The sequence below is a fragment of the Python bivittatus genome, unplaced genomic scaffold (assembly GCF_059951505.1).
Source record: "Python bivittatus isolate LINGU-HERP-01145 unplaced genomic scaffold, Pbiv_v1 ctg000330_np1212, whole genome shotgun sequence".
Classification (NCBI taxonomy): domain Eukaryota; kingdom Metazoa; phylum Chordata; class Lepidosauria; order Squamata; family Pythonidae; genus Python; species Python bivittatus.
Window position 1 is genome coordinate 13362344 of NW_028277058.1, and position 21125 is coordinate 13383468.

The following is a 21125-nucleotide window of genomic DNA, read 5'->3' on the forward strand; positions in this document are numbered from 1 at the left end:
AGAACTGAAAAAAAAAAATGCTAAAAAAAAGTGGGATTGTGGGTTGCTTGTCAGCACTGGAAAGAGAAATTTGAAAAAGACATTGTTCATGAAGAACAAAATTAAGTATTACATTTCTGTTCTGATGGATAGTTAATTTTGCCAGAATATTTGAACTGGTGTTAGCATCCTTGTCATGTGTGCCACACCTTCCTTTTAATTTTCTCATTTTTCTGAGAATGGAGGTCTGGAAGTTGTTAAAAACAAAAAGAAAGATATTTATGACAACCCAGGGTAATATACGGGCAGACCTTGAACCACTCTGTGTGACTGACAAGACTATTACAAGAACTTAAAAAAACAACAAGAACCCTGAAGGCAGTGGAATGCAGAGTAGGAACAGCTGTCATCAGATTTGACAGTATCAGTTACAAAAGAAATCATTTGGATATGGCAGCGTGTACACAGGTTTCAGGATGGAGAAAAGAGTAGGATAATGATGAGCAAGGAACATAACAGTCCAAGTTATTTTGTGAAGCACTTTTATTATTAGTGTATAATCTCTTAGACATGAACATGACATCTGCATAAAAAGAAATGATTAGGTTGTATGTATTTTTTTTCCCTTGATTTTACATGGAATTGAAACAAGGGAGAACATAAGACTCTTCCTAGGTAACACCAAAAACTTGCATAGTTCTGCATCGTATTTCCCACAATGGCCAACTAGTTGGTTTAGTTTTTGTTTTTGTTTTGTTTTGTTTTTTTGTGCCTTCAAGTCAATGTTGACTTCTGGTGACTGCTTGGACGAGTCCCTGCAGTTTTCTTGGCAAGATTTCAGAAGAGGTTTGCCATTGCCTCCCTCCTAGGGCTGAGAGAGAGGGACTGGCCCAAGGTCACCCAGCTGGCTTTGTGCCTAAAGTGGGACTAGAACTCACAGTCTCCAGGTTTCTAGCCTGGTGCCTTAACTACTACCCCAAACTGGCTCTTGAGCCCGTAAGCAGGACATGAGCAGAATCCATTTTTTTCCAGTATATTCACTAGCAACTGATGTTCAAAAACGTTAACACACTGGTAGCTTTTGCTGTGATTGTTCAGCTGCCATTCAAGGCAACTTGAGAATCTATCTGTTGTCTAATAGCCATTGAAGGACTCGTCAAAAGGGCAATATAAGTTGGCAGCTATTAACACATTATATGAAAATGAATTTTGTAATTTATCTGCATTTTATTTTGGGTGTTATTTTTCTCTGACCTAAAGACTGTAATAAAAGTTTTGATTTGATTTGGAGGTTAATTTGGATTTCCATCAGTCACCTTAATTGGATGTATCTAAGATCTAGTCTTCCTATTTACCTATTTTGAACTATATTAAGAAATGATAAACATTTAAGATTTCTTTGAGTGGAATGATTTTAATTCTATTATCATTATGGCTATACTTCTTTTTACACCTTTTCCAGTTCTTTCCATGTTGCATCTAGTTAAACTAGAATAGTACGGAAACAGTAAATTGACTGAGAGTGAATAATTAAGCTATTTATTTTGTGACCAACATTTGATTCTCCTACTTTTTCTTCAGATCTTAGTAAATGTTACTCAATGCTTAAACATTTTTTATGAAAATTAAGACAGGATAAATATTTGATTTTGGGGATGTTATAGAGGAACTATTATAGGAAAAAAAAATTAAAAAGCTGTTATACCAAAGGTCTTTGGAGTCTTCTACTTTATATAAAATAGTTTAGAAAGAAAGAATTGTAAGAGCTCTTATATTTTTATTTATTTATTCATTCATTCATTCATTCATTCATTCATTGCTTTTAAAATGATGAAAAAGAAAACAAACTAAACACAAAGATACATTTTTAATAGATTTATTTAATATTACTGTACTATTTTGTGTGTATATTAAATTGTGGTGCATAATATTACCCTGAATCCTGAAATTATGCTTTTATAAATGCAGAAGAACGGTACTAAGATAAGGCATTGGTAAAATATCAATCTGGAATATTTCATTTTCTGGTATAAAATGTGTATAATTATAGGAAATGACAGTACAATATAAAGTTATCTATATTGCTAATCAAAATTAGTAACTACCTAAATCTTCATATATTAAAGGGCAGCATAGAAATAACAATAACATAAACTGCAATTTAGCAATATTTTGTTTTTAGCCTAGTTTATTCTATACCACAGAAGCCTTTAGAAACCAATTTATTATCATGATACAAGTGGGACACAGAAATCTGACATGCTCTTTCCCCTAGAAACACAGCCGGGAATTTTATGTGTGAGAGAAAAATACTCTTTTCTGTTTACATGCTCTTAGCAGCGTTTTTCAGTATGTGGTCATGAAGTGTGGATTGTAAGTAGTTTTAAATTACTAGTTAATTACAAACTGAGCTGTACAACTCATTAGTTGATATTAGATTAGTCAGTATCTCTTACCTTAACAATCTGGCACAATCAAATAGGCTTGGAGATATTATGGGCAGGAAGCAGTAAGGAAGTACAACAGGTGACCTCAAAATTTAGTGATGTCCTTTTCGGTCCTTACATCCATTCCCAGTGTTACTTGAGAATTTCCTAACTTGCAACTTGTAATTTTCTATACTAATTCCTACAAATATTTTTTCCATGAGAAAATTGTGAACTTTTATATTTTAAGTATGCAAAATATGAGTTCTTGATGCACACTCATGTTTTAACAACTTGATGACTTGGATTGTGAATTGGCCATGACAAATGGAACATGACAGAATGCCCATATCTTTGTAGACACAATGTTTTTTTCAGTTAAGTCACTTTACCCATTCAGTAGTCTGTCATCAGTGGTATAAAAATGTAGTGATAAAGCTTTATTCAGATTTGTTCTATGAAAATTGTTGGGAAAATCCACAGATAGAAACTTAATAATAGAATGAGAATCTGGCCTAATATATATTAACAAAAATAAGGATTTGGAATATGTGGTTATTGCATTGATTTTGATTAAAATGTTTGCAAATTTTAGCTTTTGGGAATAATAGCTAATAAATTGGATCTGGAATAGTGGTATATATATAGACAAATGTAGATTAAAAATTAGAACAAATATGAATGAAAAATACTCTACAGTATTACATGTGTAGAACTGGCAAACATATGTTCAAAGTAAAGTTTCTTTAGTTTGTCCACGTTTTTCTATTTTTTTTTTACATTGGGAACCATATTTACAAGATACATTTATTTTATGATTACTAAGATAATTTTTAGAGATACTGTGATCTAGAAGGAATAATATAGATACACAGCAGGACAATATGCATAAATGAGTGTTACTGAATTTACGTAAGACATCTGGATAGTTGAAAAAGCAGTTTTGAGACACTAGAATTGACAGGTGGTAATTGGTAAAGTGGATATTACTCATTAGAATGCTTTTTTGTAGAAGCTCAGACGTTGACATTCTGGTCTCTGTAGTCGTTTATATTAACTGGAGGTTTGGTTTTTGTTTGTTTGTTTGTTTTTTGTTTCTTTCGTATTCATAAATTACCAGCTTATAACCATATCCAATTACAGGAAAAATGATTTGTATTTATTTTTAATTACAGTTTTTGCTCAGCTGAGCACTTAATTAATGATATTGCATGTTCAGCTGCTTTTTTTTTTTTTTTTTTACATTATTGGCAAAATAAATGGTATTTCCAAACCTGAACTTTTTATATATGTATAACTGGATAAATATTCTTGAATTATTTGATTTCTGTAATCTGTATAGCATGTTTTACCCTCTCCTTCTATGGATTACCATGTTGCAGCTTTCCTAGCTGACAGTGCATATTTCCTGTTTTTAAATGGAATTCATGCATCTACAAATATAAAGCACGTTCAGCAGGAAGAGTGACTGACAAAATTATTGGGAATCTTTCTACCCAAAGCAAAGGCTGACTAAATGCATTTTAAAAACTTTTTTAATATTAGAAGACTGTATGAATGGTAGGTGTGCATATAGTCAAATGACTTAAAGCTAGATTTAGGGTCAGAATAAATATTATGTTAAATGCTTTATGTGCAGTTGACATTTCTTTTTTTTATTCCAAAATGAAAGGTAAGGAGTTCATTTGATCCAAATTGAGATCATCATGCATATAGACTCTTCACACAACATGCTTAACAAGGCAAAATATTTTATCTAAAATGCTAACCTTGGCTAGATTTTTTTTTTTTTTTGCTTTATAATGTACAAATCCTATCTATTTTATATTTCAGTGTTTTCTACAAATCCAGTCACTGTGTTAATTCACTAAATAGATTTCTTATGTGATACAAACATTGAATAGTGTTTCCCAAGATTTAGTTACAAAAAAAGAAATGCTTTCCCCTCCCTCTCTTCTATAGTTCAAATGGACAGGCTGGAGGACACTGTAAAATAGGATGAGCTGTTATGGCATTTGGTCACCCTAGCTGGATTAAATAATTTTTATAGAAGAAATCAGATATTCCTAACTTCATATCACATGTCCTTGGTGAGGTGGATGGATAAATGCCTGGTATTATCAAATCAGTACAAGACAGTCTCAAATTTTGGTAGAGGTTCTCTAGCATGGTCCCAACAATAAGATGGTACAACAGCTTATTGCAGAATCTTTCATATGTATATATGTCTGTATGTGATTTTTTTCCACTTTTACCTTTTATGAATTCAAGGCAATATACAGTGTACAAATGTTCTGCTTCCAACCCTTTGAGGTAGGTTGGCCTGAGAGAGAGTGACTGGCCAAAGTCACCCAGCTTGCTCATGTTCTCCTGTTTTGTAGTCCAGCATCTTAGCCACTATACCTAAGGGTGCTTTCTCTCTCTCATGTCTATATGATGATGTTTATCTATTCTTCTCTATGCCATGTTCATACTTTCAAAAGGTTAAAAGGTGCACATATGTTCTAGACCAGGGTTCCTCAACCTCAGCAACTTTAACATGGGTGGACTTCAACTGCCAGAATTCCCCAGCCACCATGATTCTGAGAATTCTGAGAGTTGAAGTCCACCCATCTTAAAGTTGCTGAGGTTGAGAAACCCTGGTCTAGACAGAGTCTTAAATACAAGCAAAAATCTTCACAGCATCCAGCAGAGTCTAATCTGAATGTCTAAAGCCTTAATAATTCTTTTTAAAATTGTGACTATATAGACTCTGTGGCTGCCCTACTTATTACCTCCCTCCCTACTTTTGCTTTGTTTGTACCATATTGCCTAAGGACTATTGTAGAGAATTCTAAAACTTTACAAACTATTTTATGATTTTTGAGTTAAACTAATAAAGCTATTGTCCTAGTCTGAGTTATAGAACTCAAAATTCTACAAAGCTACTAATTAATTTTTATATTGGTTTGCTTTAAGTCTGTTATTATGTTATTAAACAATATATTTATATTGTTATATGCTGTTCAAAATAATACAAAAGCACTAGAAAAATAATGTGTACCTTTTTAAATAACAAAAGTATCTGGTAATGGAAGAACCTAAAAGCAAAAAAAAAAGAATGGGCAGTATATGAAGGCAGAAAAACGATAGGCTAGAGACATCAACCCTGGCTTTACATTTATGGAAGCCGAAGAAAAACCAAGGAAACCATGTGACAAGTTCAGCTATCATATATGGATTAGAAAAGACGAGATACATTCCTTCCTTAATTATGTAATCTTACCAGGTAGCTTTGGAACTGAACTTCAGAGGGCATGCGGAGACAAAGAAAAATCCAAGCAGAAACTAAGAAGCCACTTTACATAAACGTAAGTGGAAAGGGTCAGTTCAAAGGCAGTGTTGTTTACTAGTCAGTATACATGCTGTGGTATCCACCTGAATGGGGCAGGTGAACAGTGAATAGATTGAGAGAGCAGCATTGATGACTGGTGGAAAAAAGGAAGCAGGATAAAAGGAAGCCAGTAGATAACCTTGAGATTGGAGAATTAGGATGGTGGGTAGACAGACAGACAGAGAAGGCTGAATAGTAAGGTTTGAAAGTGCTTACAGCATCCCCTTTCAGAAAGTCAGTGATATGTCTGAGGTTAAAGATACAGTTCAGTGCAAAGAGGGCACGTTTATTGTTCCTCCTGCCTAGAAAGGTGCATGTGTTAAAATATCATCAATGAAAATCTTGACTGACTGGCAAAATCAGGTCACTTTATATCAGTATAAAACTGATGCCTGTTTTGAATGTTTCCATGGTGCCTGCACAGAGCATGGGTCTTGTCCTGAGAGAGCAATTTCTTTTTTAAAAAGGTACTGTGTGTCATAGCATTATATATTGACAACTTGAGGAAAAGACATGGAATCCAAGCATTGTATAGTTTATGTGAAATCCACATAAAATGGACATTCCAATTCTCTAATTCATATTCCTGGCATGCACATTTAAGTGTGAAGTCCCCACCAACACACACACACTTTTTTCCCCTCCTTTTCTTGCAAATTGTAGAAATAAAAAGCTGAAACATTATGTCATGAAAGCTCTTTGAAGTGAAGAGAACAGTGTTTCAGAGACAAATCTTTGGGAGGTTTCATTATAGCTATCAAATTATGCCTCACTGGTTTTTAAATAACAAGTCTATGCCTATGACATTTAATCAGAGCAAGAATGGCATTTATAGAAATTCATAATCAGGATTATTATTTCAGTATCTCACCAATTAAAATGAGTTTTTTCCCCTGAAAAGCCCATAAAAATAAAATCCCTCTTATTTGTGCACATAGTTTTCATTTATAGTAGTCCTTTATCTTATAAGTAGGGCTTTATTTTGGAAATATTTATTTGAGGCACTAATTGTAAAATGTAGTTTAAAATGGTATGAATAATATAAATTAATTACTAGATTTATTTAGTGAGAAAAAAAGATTAGGAGCATGAATATTTAAAGTGGAAAGTACTTTCAACTGAAAATAAACTTCACTTTGAAGGAAGTATTCATCAGTGAAATGTTATGAATAAAAATTTCAGAACTGGTAGAGAAGAATGCCTAAAACAGCAGGAGATATTATGTTAGTATCATATGCCCTTTAACTTTACCACTGCAACAACATCATTCTGCTATTTCAGACAATAGATTAATGAATATCATGGATAGCTAGTTTAGGTTTCTTGGAAGTATGTGTGTATGTGTGTGTATGGGGGGGGGAGATGAAAATTTATTTTATTATTATTTATTTGAATTTATTAGCCGCCCAACTCCAATGGACTCTTTATAGAAGTTATCTGTTATAAAAACAGATAAAACATCAAACCAAATAAATAGCCTAGACTAAAATAATCTTATAAACAGCACAGATCAAACAAAACAGGGTTCCTAGACAAACAATAATACATCAACCCCAAGCCTGGGACCAAGCCAGGTTTTCAGAGCTTTCTGGAACCCTAGGGCATGGTCCTTATTTCTGGAGGGATGTTGTTCCAGAGGGTAGGGGCCACAACAGAGAAGGTGTGTTTCCTTGGCCCCTCAAGATGATAACATTTAATAGAGGGGATCTGGAGTGCACCCAGTCTGCCAGAACGTACCAAGCAGGCAGAAACGATTGGAGGCAAGCAGTCCCTCAGATATGCAGGCTCTATGCCATACAGGACTAGGTAATAACCAGTCCCTTGAATTGCACTTGGAAGTCGACTGGCAGCTAATGCAGCTTGCATAGCAGTGGTGACACATAGGCTTGTTACAGCTCATGTCACTTCATTTTGAGATTCTGGGTGGCCTTCAAGAGCAGCCCTATATAGAGTGCATTGCAATAATCCAATCATGTGGTGACGAGCGCATGAGTGTGAAGGAATCAAGGAAAGGGCACAACTAATGCCCTAGATGAACCTGTTCAAAGGCCCTCCTGGCCACAGCTGCCACCTACTCTTCAAGCACTAGCTGTGAGTCCAGAAGGACTCCCCAGGTAGTCTTGAATGATTGATTGTTAGAGAACATTTAGAGCTATATATATGATGAGTCCTAACAAATAGTCTATGTAGGTTCAAGATGGAATAGTGGCTAAGGGATTGTACTAGAACAAAGGAGACCCAAGATCAAACTCATTCTTAGCCATAGACTTCAAACCAGTTGCTATGACAAGGTTGTTGTGAGGAAAACTGGAAGAGGTAGTTCTATGTTTGCTGCCTTGAACATCTGGAAGAAAATCTAAATAATAACAAAACATCCAGAATAACATCAGCACATTAATATTGGATCAAATATCTGGAACTGCTACATTCTTTTCAAAAGTAGGTACTTTTCTGAACTTTTACACTACCATCAAGTGATTCTTACTATTGAGATGCACAACAGGTTAGACTGCATGCCTATGTATGTGTGTGTGTGTACACAGTTTTGCTGCCATGCATGGTTGGATTCTTAATAGGAGACCTAATGGGTTTTTTGGTAGCAGAGTATTTAGTAAAGCTGTGTTGCTCAGGTGGTTAAGTAATGATATCCAAGGCCCCAGGCACAATGTTGGAGAATTAAAATGGTGGGTCTCTGTAGTGACACTAGACTACAGTGTACACCTCCAAAATAAGTGGAGCAGGGTAGTGTTAGGTATACAGGCAGTCAGGAAGCTAGTCCTAATATTATATTTTGAGCTCTGTTTAGAATATTGTTTCTTCCTCATCATCTCCATTGTCATTTTAACATTGATTATAACTATTTAGTGGAAGAAGGCTGGCACTTCCGAATTGTGTGTGAATGTACAGTATTGGTGATCCTCCACAGAATGTGAACAAAGATATGGTTGCTGTAGACAGATATAGTTGCTTTGATTTGCATCTTATGTTAGGTTCAACTTGCTAATCTCATTTCAAAGAAGCAGGTGAAAAATTGAATGTTGTGGAGAAAACAATTATCACTGATTATGTACGCTGCATGTACTTTATTTTTTTCAAAAATAGTTATTGTATAATATGACTACAACAAAAAGATGATAAAACAAAAGATGGAAATGTAACCTCCTCGACATTTAAGTTTTGAAATGAGTTAGTAATTGTTATGATAAGATACATTATGATAATCAGAAACAGTATACTTTATTTTCTAAACAATAAATTAAACCTTGATCACATGAAATCATATTGTCCAGTCTTTCTGTTTCCAATTAAAGAGCCAAGTCAAAGGCTGAGAGTATATACACTTAATCAAATCAGCTTTTGAAGTTGAACACACAATAGTCTTTCTAAGAAACAAAACAGTCAGTGATGCTCCAAGCACTATAAATCCAAGTTCCAAAGCTGGGGAATATAGTTTATCAGCACATTAAAATCTTTAAGTCTTAACTCCTTTCCTAGAACCTGATTCATTAAATAAAAAATATTCCATCAAATCATGTCTCTGAATGTACTTTCAAATTTATTGCATCTCCAACGTTGGAATTTTAAAATTTGTTTCACTTTAAGATATAAAAAAAATATTTAAAACTTGACACTAGTGACTTGTTTGTGTGTGTGTGCCTTAGAGTCTTGACTCCTGGTGACTGCCTGGGTAAGTCCCTGCAGTTTTCTTGGCAAGATTTTTAGAAGTGGTTGGTCATTGCCTTCTTCCTAGGGCTCAAAGAGAGTGACTGGGCAGGACTACAACTCATGGTCTCCTGGTTGCTGGCCTGGTGCCTTAGCCACTACACCAAACTGGCTCTCTTTGTTAAAATAAAAAACTCCAATTCTCTATTCAAAATGTCTTGTAAATTATCAATGAATATTATGATAATATTCTTTAGTTGTTAAAACAGAATTGTTAGCTTATCCTCTAAAAAATTACAGTCAAAATCATGGGAGTTTCTGAGGCTGCCACTGGATTGCATAGGAAATGTACTGCTGAATTACAGAACCAAGTCCAGAAGCTAGTAACCTAGGGCAAAGTGCAACTTATACAAGTAGACTTCTGGTCATGCAGTGGAACTTTTTCTTCTACTCCTTACCCTTGCTTCTATCCAATTTTACTCTAGCTATCAGAGCAGATATTAAGGGCTTAAAAAGATTGGGAAGAATAGCCCAAGTCTGCTGATTGAAACCAATCTATCTTTTAACTTTTTGAAATTTGTGTTTTGGACAACAGTTCATTTTAAGTAATTGAATATGTACAAAAAGAATCTTAAAAAGTGCAATCTAAGAAATTACAAATGGTGCCCTAGCTTACCTTTAGTGATATTGTATTAGAATTCTCATTCACTGTAATTGTTTTTTTCCCCCTTCGAAGAAAGTACTAGTTTGAATAAATGCATAGTATATTAGAAATGCTATTAAGCAAATGGTTCCTCACAGAATAATTGAATGAAAGAATGACTTAATGCTTTGCTGTTCTCTTCTGAATAGAGCACAATTTCCCCAATTATTCTAGAACTGACACCCTGAACTTTTAGCTCAAGGGAATACAAATATGCCATTTGTATGTATTGCATTCATGTTCTTCAGTTTAATTAAATTAAATGCTAGAATAATATTTTAATTAATTTACTTCACAAAAGGAATTCACACTGGTGAATTTATGGTTATTTCTAAAATAGTTGTCAATAATTCAGTTTGGTATTAAAAAGATTTGTGTCTGGTAAGACATGCTTAGGGCTAGCACAAGGAAGTTTCTAATGACCCACCCAAAAAGCACATATCCTATGATAAATAGTGATGGATGCTGTTAGATTTACCAGGACTTTGTTAACCAAATAAACTTAATTTTCCTAGATTTGACTTAAATTATCATAGAATTTGTCTAAGAGAAAGTATATTGATTGGATATAAAGATAAATTTTGTTTCAGTTTCCTAAGGTAGATAGATAATCTTAAATTTGAGGGACAGGAAGTCCTCAGGTTATAACCCTAATCGGGACTGGAATTTCCATCACCAAGTGAAGTGGTTATTAAGCAAATTATGTGACTGAACAGTCCTAGCAGTTCTGGTTGCATTCGTTAGATGAGGACCTCACATTTGTCCTGCCCTGTGTGAACTGCCTCCACTTCAGCTCCTGCCACCTGCCTGTCTTCCCCCACCATTTCTACCCTTTTGGCTGCCCTGCACAGCATGGCTGAGATGAAAAAGCTGCTGTATTCCACTGCCGGTGCCCCCAGTTGACCGCTTCTTCAGCCGCCAGGCTCCTTGCAGGCCTGCCCCACTTCAGCAGTCTCACCCCACTGCCGACTGGGGGTCATGGATGCATGCTTGCTGCCACCAGCATCAGTGAGCCCAGTGGAGGGGAAGGGAGGCAAAGAAGATGATGAAGGTCATCAAAATATTTGCCAGATTAAGAGGCACAAATCTGCATATTCCAATTCATGTGTAAGCATACATTAATATGTACACTGTACCTCACTCTATGTAGATTCCTGATTTCTTTCTTTTGATTAGTGGCTATCTGGTAATTTCAGTCAGCTGATCAGGAGATAAATAAGCATCGACTACTAGACTCTTTGGCTTATTTCCATTAATGGGAGTATGAAACCAGACATTTCCTAATCTTTCTGCCAAGTAGGAAGAGTGGGCAGAATTCTTTGTGACTCCAAGGGGTTTACAGGCTGACTATCCATATCTTACAGAGTTATAAAATGCATAAAATCCTGCATCTCCCATATGGAATTTTTTTTTCTTTTTTCTTTTGCTTCTGAGCATGCTTTCTCCTCTGTTCTGGATTGGTGAATAATTACTGTCAGCTCCAGTATATTTTGGATTTGAAGCCTTGTCATACAGCCCAGAGATTAATGTTTTCCCTGGCGTATTTATCTAATAATACTTTACAAATTAAGCAAGGCAAAGAAAACCACTGCATGTTACATATAGATTCCCTCTATTGGGACTATTCTGGGCATAACTGATACCTAATGGAAAATATATCTAGTCTATGCAAAATGACAGATCTCTTCTCCCAAAACATACACTCTAGGGGGAAAAAAACCACAACTACAAGGATAGTTCCCAAATGAAATTCATAGCAGTATATCTTGGAACCATAAGTGTCTGTTTGCATAAGACCTAAGTCAGTTTGTCTCAGTCTGCTCTGGGACATGATTACATTTCTCATGGTACCTACATCAGCACAAATTGATTCTAAAGCTCAAACCTTGGAAACCTTAGAAGTAAGTATGGGTCTTCTGCTGAAAATCTGTCCAAAGATCTGAACATCCAATAAAAATATAATACAACCAAAGTCCTTTTTCAGTTTATATAATGTTATTCTTGTCCCTCTTCTCCCTTTAATCCAAAAGTATAGGAGATGACACAGTGCATAGTCTTAGATGTATTATAGAGTAGTTGTAATGAAAAGAAAAATGAATATAACACCATTCTAAATAAGTGTATTATTTTCCAAGTATCTAGCTACTTCTTTTTAAATATAAACAGAAATCCTGATGATAAGAGTAGCCTCTGTAATGATAATACTATATAATTAACATAATGGCAAATATCACTCAGTCTATTGAATCGTCAGGTAACAATCAGATATGCTGTTAACATGGCATAACAATCTATTCTCTCTCGATGACGCTTTGAATCATAGACACAAGCCGAGTAACATGTGATAGTTGCTAAGGAAACAGGTTGGTGTAGCTAAGTATAACACATGTAAATTGTAACTGCTGAAACAGTAACAATTTACCATATTTTTACTCTTTTTGTCATTTAAGAGTAAATACTGGGACAGCCTCGGATTCTGTCACTTGAATTATATGCAAGGTTTTTAATTATAGATTGAAATCTTGAAACCATCCATATAATGGATATATTTGGAACAGTAAATTTCTGGGATTCATGGCATTGATTTTGTGACATTTTAATGTATGCACCTTGCAATCTGAGGATGTTAACAAATCTATAGGAAGATCTTGTTTTAAGATCCTGCCATAGACTCAGAAGCATTTGAGTCTACCATCTTGGCCACACATGTGCACGCACACACCCCAACAGTCACACAAAAATCTTCTGTACCTTGGAAGAACTGTTCTGGATGTCTTGGAGAAAAGTGACATATTTTTAAGCTTTGGATAGCACAAATCTGTATATTGTCCATGGTCAAATAAAATAAACAAAAAGCAACAGGGATATGTGCTGCATTCCCCAAACCATCAACTCCAGTTTTCCTTTATTGATAGGGTGCATCTGTAAAAAGAGGGTAATCACATTTGTGTGAAGATTTTGCAGACTTACATAGAATCTGCAGAATCAAGTCTAGGCTTTCATGGCTGATTATAATAATATGCATTTCAACAATAATACATTGTTTCTCAACATTTTCTGATCAATATGGCAAGTTGGAGCTGGAGTTGGAGCTATACCTTTTCCCTGCTAGTATGTGTCAGAAGGAGTCTGGTAGCAGCTTTTCAGATTAACCAATTTTATTAAAAAGCATACATTTTGTGGGTTCACAGAATTACACTAGTATAATTAGCATAAACATTAGTATAGGAAGCTGTAGGCTAGAATATATATCATTTTATCTGATACTTGTTCCTATTGTGGGGCATATTCCTATTTTGTGATAATCTCATAATGTAAAGTGACATCTGGAAAAATGTATCCAAGAGAACTTAACATTTCCCATTACATTTCCAGGTAATATTTCAAAAGCTCTTCATCCACACATCCAATATTGTCCCCTTTCAGATAGGGAAGGATAGAGCAACCCAATCTTGTCATCAAAGCAGTCAGCTCTGGACCAGTATTTATGGGCAAGCCCACTACTTGTAGCGTTTGAACAGGCAATAGCATGTGCTAGTTAAGACTATTACAAGACAATATTCCTGACTCTTTCAGGGATGGGCACGGATCGGAGCTATTCATCTTGACCCCAATGTCACGTATCCACATTGAGGGAGTTTTCTGCAATTGGAAATCTTAAGTTCTTATCCAAATTCACTACACAGGGCATCTGGCAATTCTACTATCTGGATATGGCCTAAGCATATTATACATATTAACTATTGCAAAACTGTGGTATTGATTAAAGAAAGGGAATGGAATTGAGATTGTGTAAAATATATGAGTGGAAGTAGTTTAAAATAAAATGAAACTACTCTTCCTTTTCCCCTAAAATCTCTGAATTTTATAGAGAGAATATTCTATTGAATAAAAGCTGTTGGATTATGAGATGCTATTCTCTCCTGTATCCATAGGAAGCATAATTAACACAGAGAGGAACGAAGATTTATTTACTCAAAAGAAATGAAAGCTATTTGCTTGAATGAATGCCAGTCTCAGCTGATGTAAGCCGGGGTGACATGCAGGTTCTGTCTCATGCTGGGATCTGTGCTATCACTTTTAATTATTATAATTACTATACAGTAGAAGGAGAGTTTTATTTCTGAATTGTCTGTACTTGATATCAACTTCTATGTGTGTGTTGTCCCTGCTGAGTTTAAAAAAGCCTTTCTTTATGTCATTTTGGAGTAGTGTATTTGCATACAAATAAAGAACACAGGGAAATAAGACCTGTCAATAAAATTACATTATAGGGAATTATAATGCAGTTCCAAATTAGAATCCCTTATATGATTCCTTGCAAGATCCCCATCTTGACTGTTCCAAACATGCCCAGGGGTAGGGTGGATATGAATAATAATCCCCACCCTTTTGATTTACCTCTGCTATGTCTGTCACATGATTATGGAAATTACTGTAGAATGGGGACTGCGTATTTCTATACTATAAATGTGATAAAAACGTTCATGTTCATATTGATGTCTTGACTGGCAACAAAGTTGGCTTTTCCTTCTCTGTTTGCCACATTTGTATTTTGTCTTACAGTCAATAAATTGATGCTATTTTGCATGTTAATGTATTCCAGGGCTGCACCAAGCTTTAGGATGGGCAGATCTTTTAGAGTTTTAACAACTGAATCTTTAGGCCAAAAAGTCCTTTTAGTTGGAGCCATTCACAATAGAGAGATTCCTCCAGTTGTAGTAATAACTTCACTGATAGGTTACAGACAAACATTGTAGATTCCATTAGAGACAGTAGTATAATAGTCTGTCTCAAATGTAATCTATAGGGAAATGAAAGTTGGATAACCAATGCAAAACTGAATTTTGCCACTGCTATGTTTAGAGGTTGGCACAGAGAAAAATGCTTCTTATGGAGAAAGAAGAATTTTTAAAAAAGCACCTATGAATTCCCATTCTTAGGGCTGGGTCAATCTTGAAGCATACCAATGCAAGTGGCACAGCCAGGATTTTCATGTAGTTTATGTTTTGAAGGGGGCCTTTTTTCATTTTTTTAGTTGGTGAGATGTATTTCAAAGTTTTACATATTTCTGCTAAGAATTCCATCTAGCAATTTGCTTGTTTGCAGCTAGATTTCTTTACAGTTTTGTGGATTCTGTACAATTTGTGGAGTTACTCTAATAGCTTCTGCTCTTTGTAATTCAGGAATTCAGGTCTGAACCTGTTTTCAGAAACCTTTTGCCAATTGAAGGAACAGAAGAATAATCAAAGTAATGAATATACAGTACAGCAGTAGCATAAATCAAACAATTGATAAGTTCTGTTTTTTATAGGTCTTCTAAACTGAGCTTGTTTTCTTATATGAAAAAGGATCACTTAACAGTAGACTTGCATCTGTACCTTTAAACTACCTTGCCTCAATTCTTCCTTGCCTTACTGTTAAAATCATAATTAACTAACTTGACAGAAGCCAGATGCAACATCATTTTCAATTTCTTTTCAGCTCAGAAATAAAAGCTAAACCATATGCACGTTCATTTAGGAGCAAGTCCCATTGAATTCAGTGGGATTTATTTATGTTTAGGTAGGTATAAGATTGAATTGCATGCCTCTTATCAGAAATTAAACATCGTATTCTCTAATGTATGAAGGGCAACCCAATTCTTCATTTTATATTCAAAGCAAAATCACTGGGAAATCATTACAAGTGCTACTTATGCAAACAATAAAGATTGCCGATATATCAGAAAACTTCCTAGTCCCCCCGAAGTTAATGAATATGCAAAATACCAGTTAGGATTACAGCTAACTTTGAAACAATTTCTTAACATGAAATCTGCCAAGATGTGAACTAGCATGCATGTTTACAGATGAAGTACTTTCAGCCACCTTACAATAAAATGCCCAATATAAAATTATTTATTTTTAAAAAGTTGTATTAAGTTCCTAAGCTCATGAAAGCTCTAACAATACAAATGGTTCATTCTTGGGTTCATCTGTCCTTAGTATAAAATATGACTCTAATTGCTTGCGATTTTTTTCTTTGTAGCTAGCATCTTACTAAAAATTGAGTGAGCTACCTTTTCCATATTGTGAGACTAATACTTTTGTAATGGTGGAGTATTCCATTTCATCACTTTTTACATAGTTATAAAAAGGTGGCTATTTAAACTTCCAATTATCCATTTTGTTTGAAATAAACAAACAAAAATGCTAGTTAAACATTGTGTCTTGGAGTTTTCTAATCTGTTACTTTAAGCTGAAGTTTGAAATGTTTTTGTGTTTTTATGTTATTTTGTATTGCCATTCTCTTTTTATGAGAGTCACAGGCCATGATAAATGCAAATTTACGTGGATTCTATTCTGGTCTATGACTATAATAAAGATTTGTTTTGATATGTGGATTCTACTGCCAAAGTAGCCACAAATGTGAGTTTAAAGTTCAGGTTTCTTAGTCCAGGGCTCAATTTTAGTTTTAGACCCAAGGTTTAGCCTTCCAAATATGAAAAATGGGCTCTTCATCTCTTTGCACTGTGTTTCCAAATAATAAATGATTTCTCATCTTTACAGGAAAATGTTTGAAATAGAAATACCAAAGGAAATAAATCAGCCCATTTGTTGAATTTATAAGGCCAATACACCTCTTTCTCTAGTGCTTGAACTAAGCCTTACTAGTACCTGGACTTGAATATCCCTTAGAACACAATCTTTAGTCATAAGACTCAGTTTCAGTCCAAATTTGGAAAAGAACTGTATTTCAAAAACTTCAAGTATGACTTGGTAGCAAATTCACTTGAAAACTCTGAACTTTCATTTGTTCCATTGTCTTAAACTCAGCAGCTTTAACCTTTACGTATTTAACCTTTATTTACATGTCAATAAAATTTCCAGCATATTAGCCATTTATTAGGGGGATGGAGCTGGACAAATTCAAAACTATCTACAGAGAGTTTTGTATGAGAACACCTTTTTTATTTTGATAATTCTTCAGAAAGGGATTACTTTCCCAATTTTCTGAGAATTAGACCTAGGGGAAGGGATTTTTTGATTCTATCAACAGCAGTAGGTATGTATATGTGTACTTGAAAAAAGAAAGAAGGGGAGAGAAGAGAGCAAAAATAATTTTTAAATTAATCTACGAAACTCTGATAGGAACTAAAATTTTGAGGAGCTGGATCAGATTTGGGTTAGAAAAATTCTACCTCAATTTTGACATCCCAAATCCTCCTTGGGATTTATTTAATTTAATTAATTTAACTAGGTTAATTAATTAATTTAATGTGGCATATTGAAATCTATTACAAACCAACTTCAGCATATTTGGGTTGCAAGGAGAAGTCAAAATAATGGCCCATCTACTTCCGACTGAGCTTTTTACAGTGTTGACAGCATAAAGTAGGCTAGGGAATGGGTGTCAGATGGATCCGACATATCATTGAACATGATAAGTTTATATAGCAGTTCCTGAATGCGAAGCCATGATCCTTTTTTTGCTCTCAATAAGCATAGCTCATGAACTCCATAGAACAGTTACTTGATAATATTGACACTATATTCTCACACCAGTGCAGATTTGTTATTATGAGCAACTTCCTTAAAAGCAAGGAATAAATTAATTTACTGAGCAAGTGAAAAAAACCCAAACAAACCCAAAGTCTGAAGGATTTATTATTCTACGCCTGAGACTTTTCTATAGTACGACTGACCAAAGTCACTTATCGGAAACTATTTGTTTTCATTTTTACATGCTCACAACTATGCAAAGCACAATGGCTTTTATTCACATAACAAAAGGACTATTTCTTCCATATCTTTCCATACCCCAAGCAGGACTGAAATGGACCAACCGTATTCAATGCCTGTTTATTTGGCTCTTGGAAATATTCCTTACCCTTTAATTCAGCAAGCTGAAATTGGGTCATGGCAAAGAAATAACCTTCCTGGAAATTGGACTTTTTCCTAATACAGAATTAGTCAGAGAGATGGCAATGGCAAGAGATCCCGATTCTAATAATTCTCACAATTTTTTGCAGATATACTATTGAATGTCGTGGTTTGCTTGTACTGTTTGTTTGTTTGTTTGTTTATCTGCCAGGATAAGAGCTTCCAAATAATTAGCTTCTTCACACCAAAAATTCTCACGAGGTTAAGCTTGTTCTCACTGAATTCTCACTGAAGCCTTGCTGTTTTTCTGTGTATGGATGTTTGGATGTGGTAGTATTTTAATTAGATTTTATGGCAGCAGCAGAGGAATGGGAAATGCCCCTGCTTTTGGTTTCATGCACATGATTAGGAGTGGGAGATGCTCAGAAAAGAGATGCTCAGAAAAGAGTGTTAATAAAGGACCCCTAGAGATCTGTTTATACAATTGGCTTCTGTTCAGGGTGACCTGAATTGTAGCCATTGTAATAATTACACACTGAAATTTTTGTATGGCTGTTTAGAAAAATAATCAGTGTTAGGCCTAGTATTTTGGTGCATAAACATTTAAATAGTTGCTTCAGTTATCCTTCCAAAAACTCAAGGGGATCTACATCAAATGCTCATCCCCAATATTATGCTTGCCATGACTCTCTGTGGTAGATCAAGCTGAAAGATGACACCTTGCCAAGTGACTCAGTGACTTACATGAATGAATAAGGGTTTGAGTAGAGGTCTCCATCTCTTAATCCAAAAAGAGAGAGCAAGAGTGAGCTGGTGTGGTTTTGGGTTTTAAACTGTTGGACAGGCAGTAGGGAAATCCAGATTCAAGTGATTTTGGACCAGTCATACCTCTCAAGCTTGTTTTCTGTGGGGGGAAATGGGAGGAAGAAGCACTAGATATGCTGCTGTGAGATCCTGAATAAAAGGTGGAATATAAATCTAATGAATAAATACATGGTATACTGCAGATCTGAGATTAGGAACTTTTTTTTTTAAATTGAAGTTGATAAGCATAGCCTTTTTACATAGACCGCAAATATATTTATTAGCGGATGGCAGAAAAAAATGGAGGAACATTCTTAGATTAGTTTATGCAAGATTGGAGTTGGGCCTTTATTGCAATTTTAAAAAAGGTGTACATTTTAAAAATTACTTGGTAAAACATAAGTGAAATTGAAAAGTGCCTGAAAAGCTAAGCTCTAGGTTTTTGACTTTAGTTAAGACTCTAAGTAGGTTAAGACTGTGGAGCAGAAATATTCTGCACATGTTCAGGTGTCCTCTGTTTTTTTTTCTGCTTCAGGAACTCTAGTGTTTGGATTCCAATGTGTTGAACAAGTTCCTTAGCTAAACTTTAATGGGACCATGGTACACATATTTACTGTTATTCTTACTACTTGTTGCTATGTGTGTTCACCTGAAACTGTGAAATAAATATTCAACACAAGGGCATCTGCAGGGGGCTCATAAAAGGCAAGGTAGCAGCTGTGACCATGCAATCAAAGCCCCAACATGGTTATAAATTAATTATGAGTTATTTTAATTGTGCAATATTTTTAATTCTACTTAAGCATTTAACAGTGCATTTTTCTTACTTAGGAATCTCCTCTGTAACTTAGCCATGACACTTGTCTGAACCAAACTATGAGTTTTATGGCTGAAAGGAAGCTCCTTTAAGACAAGGCTAAATTCTGAAGCTTCTTTCATTTCTGCAGCTGTATGGAAGCACCTCAGGTTAGGCAGTGCCCCGAAAGACACACTGCATATTGAGTGTACCATTTTAGAGTTGAGTCCTGGCATGCAGAGCGGTTTCAAGGGCTATCTCTGTATGAAGCTACATCATCCCAGCAGTTCAAGACAATTAGCATGTCGTTTTATTGGAATTTTTAACATTGCACCAATTGCTTGTTTTTCTCAGAAATATAAACAAAGAGGGCTAACAGAAAATTCTTCATGGTGGTTTTACTCAGATGTGGCAAGGAATCACTAAATGGGCCAATGGTTTATATAGTTACACATGGGAGAGAAGGTTACAAATGTTCTGCAGAAAATCCACCTTCTCTTTATTTCTTTCTTTATTTTATTTAAGCAGTTTATATGGCTGCCCAACTCACTCATGGTGACTTACAGAAATAAAAACCCCAAATACAAAACCCACTCAATGCCCCCCCCCCATGTAAGAAAGAAAGAAATTGTTAGAACAATTTTCTGTGGGGCTGTTGTGCTGTGGGTGCTGAAAGTGAGTAATTATAAGATGAATTAGGTTGTGCTGCATTTGACAAGGTAAAAAATTAACTTTCCAAATTTGATTTGTGCTAGACATTCACTTTGGTCCCCAGGAATCTTTAATGTCTACCTCAAAATCCAGATTAAATAATTATGCCAGATAATTTCTGATTCATAATTTTATGCCCACTTTTTGGAAAGTAAGCCTCTTTGAATTTTTGTTTATTTCTTAGTGAACATTCATGAAGTCTGGAAATCATTTGTTACAGTTTTTTTTTTTTTTTACTATTTGATGTCTATAATAAATATAAATACATAGAAATAATATATGATTTTTAGCAATGTTATCTCCTGTTTATTCCTCTAATTTATAACAAACACCCACATTAAAAAAAAAAGGTTAGGATTAGTGTTTAAACCGCAACAGATCTATATCTGACTCTCACTATTTTTTGACAATTTCCAGGATGAACCCCAACATTCTGCTTAGTATGTAACCATTTGTGATTTGCAGGGGATAACAGATTTAATCAAGTTCGGATTTACAGTTAAACCAATTCTTAGGTCTGTTCAAAGTTAGGAAAAATGTGTTGTATTGTCATGTACTTTCTTACATACTTCCTAAGTGCTGATGCAGAGCTGTAGTCTGAAATTGATTTTAATACTTTCCTTCTGCCTGCCCTAATAGTGAACACCAAGGATTTAAGTTCTCTCTTCTCTTCTCTTCTCTTCTCTTCTCTTCTCTTCTCTTCTCTTCTCTTCTCTTCTCTTCTCTTCTCTTCTCTTCTCTTCTCTTCTCTTCTCTTCTCTTCTCTTCTCTTCTCCTCTCCTCTCCTCTCCTCTCCTCTCCTCTC

General features: G+C 35.0%; 2 protein-coding genes and 1 long non-coding RNA gene across 6 annotated transcripts in view; 2 read left to right on the forward strand and 1 right to left on the reverse strand.

Moving 5' to 3' along the window:
- The window catches only part of IMMP2L (inner mitochondrial membrane peptidase subunit 2), a 443311-nt gene that overhangs the window by 182214 nt on the left and 239972 nt on the right, over positions 1-21125 (forward strand). The gene's annotated exons all lie outside the window — the stretch shown is intronic.
- Positions 1-21125, forward strand: part of LOC148215898 (uncharacterized) — an 82717-nt gene that overhangs the window by 60719 nt on the left and 873 nt on the right. The window lies entirely within an intron of this gene.
- The window catches only part of LRRN3 (leucine rich repeat neuronal 3), a 40072-nt gene that overhangs the window by 11641 nt on the left and 7306 nt on the right, over positions 1-21125 (reverse strand). The window contains exon 1 of one of the 2 annotated variants that reach the window (XM_088141725.1): positions 5449-5466. The exons of the other annotated variant lie outside the window; for it this stretch is intronic. The gene's annotated coding sequence lies outside the window, so the exon portion shown is untranslated. Of the gene's footprint in view, positions 1-5448; positions 5467-21125 lie in introns of those variants that run through there. 2 annotated transcript variants of the gene reach the window in all.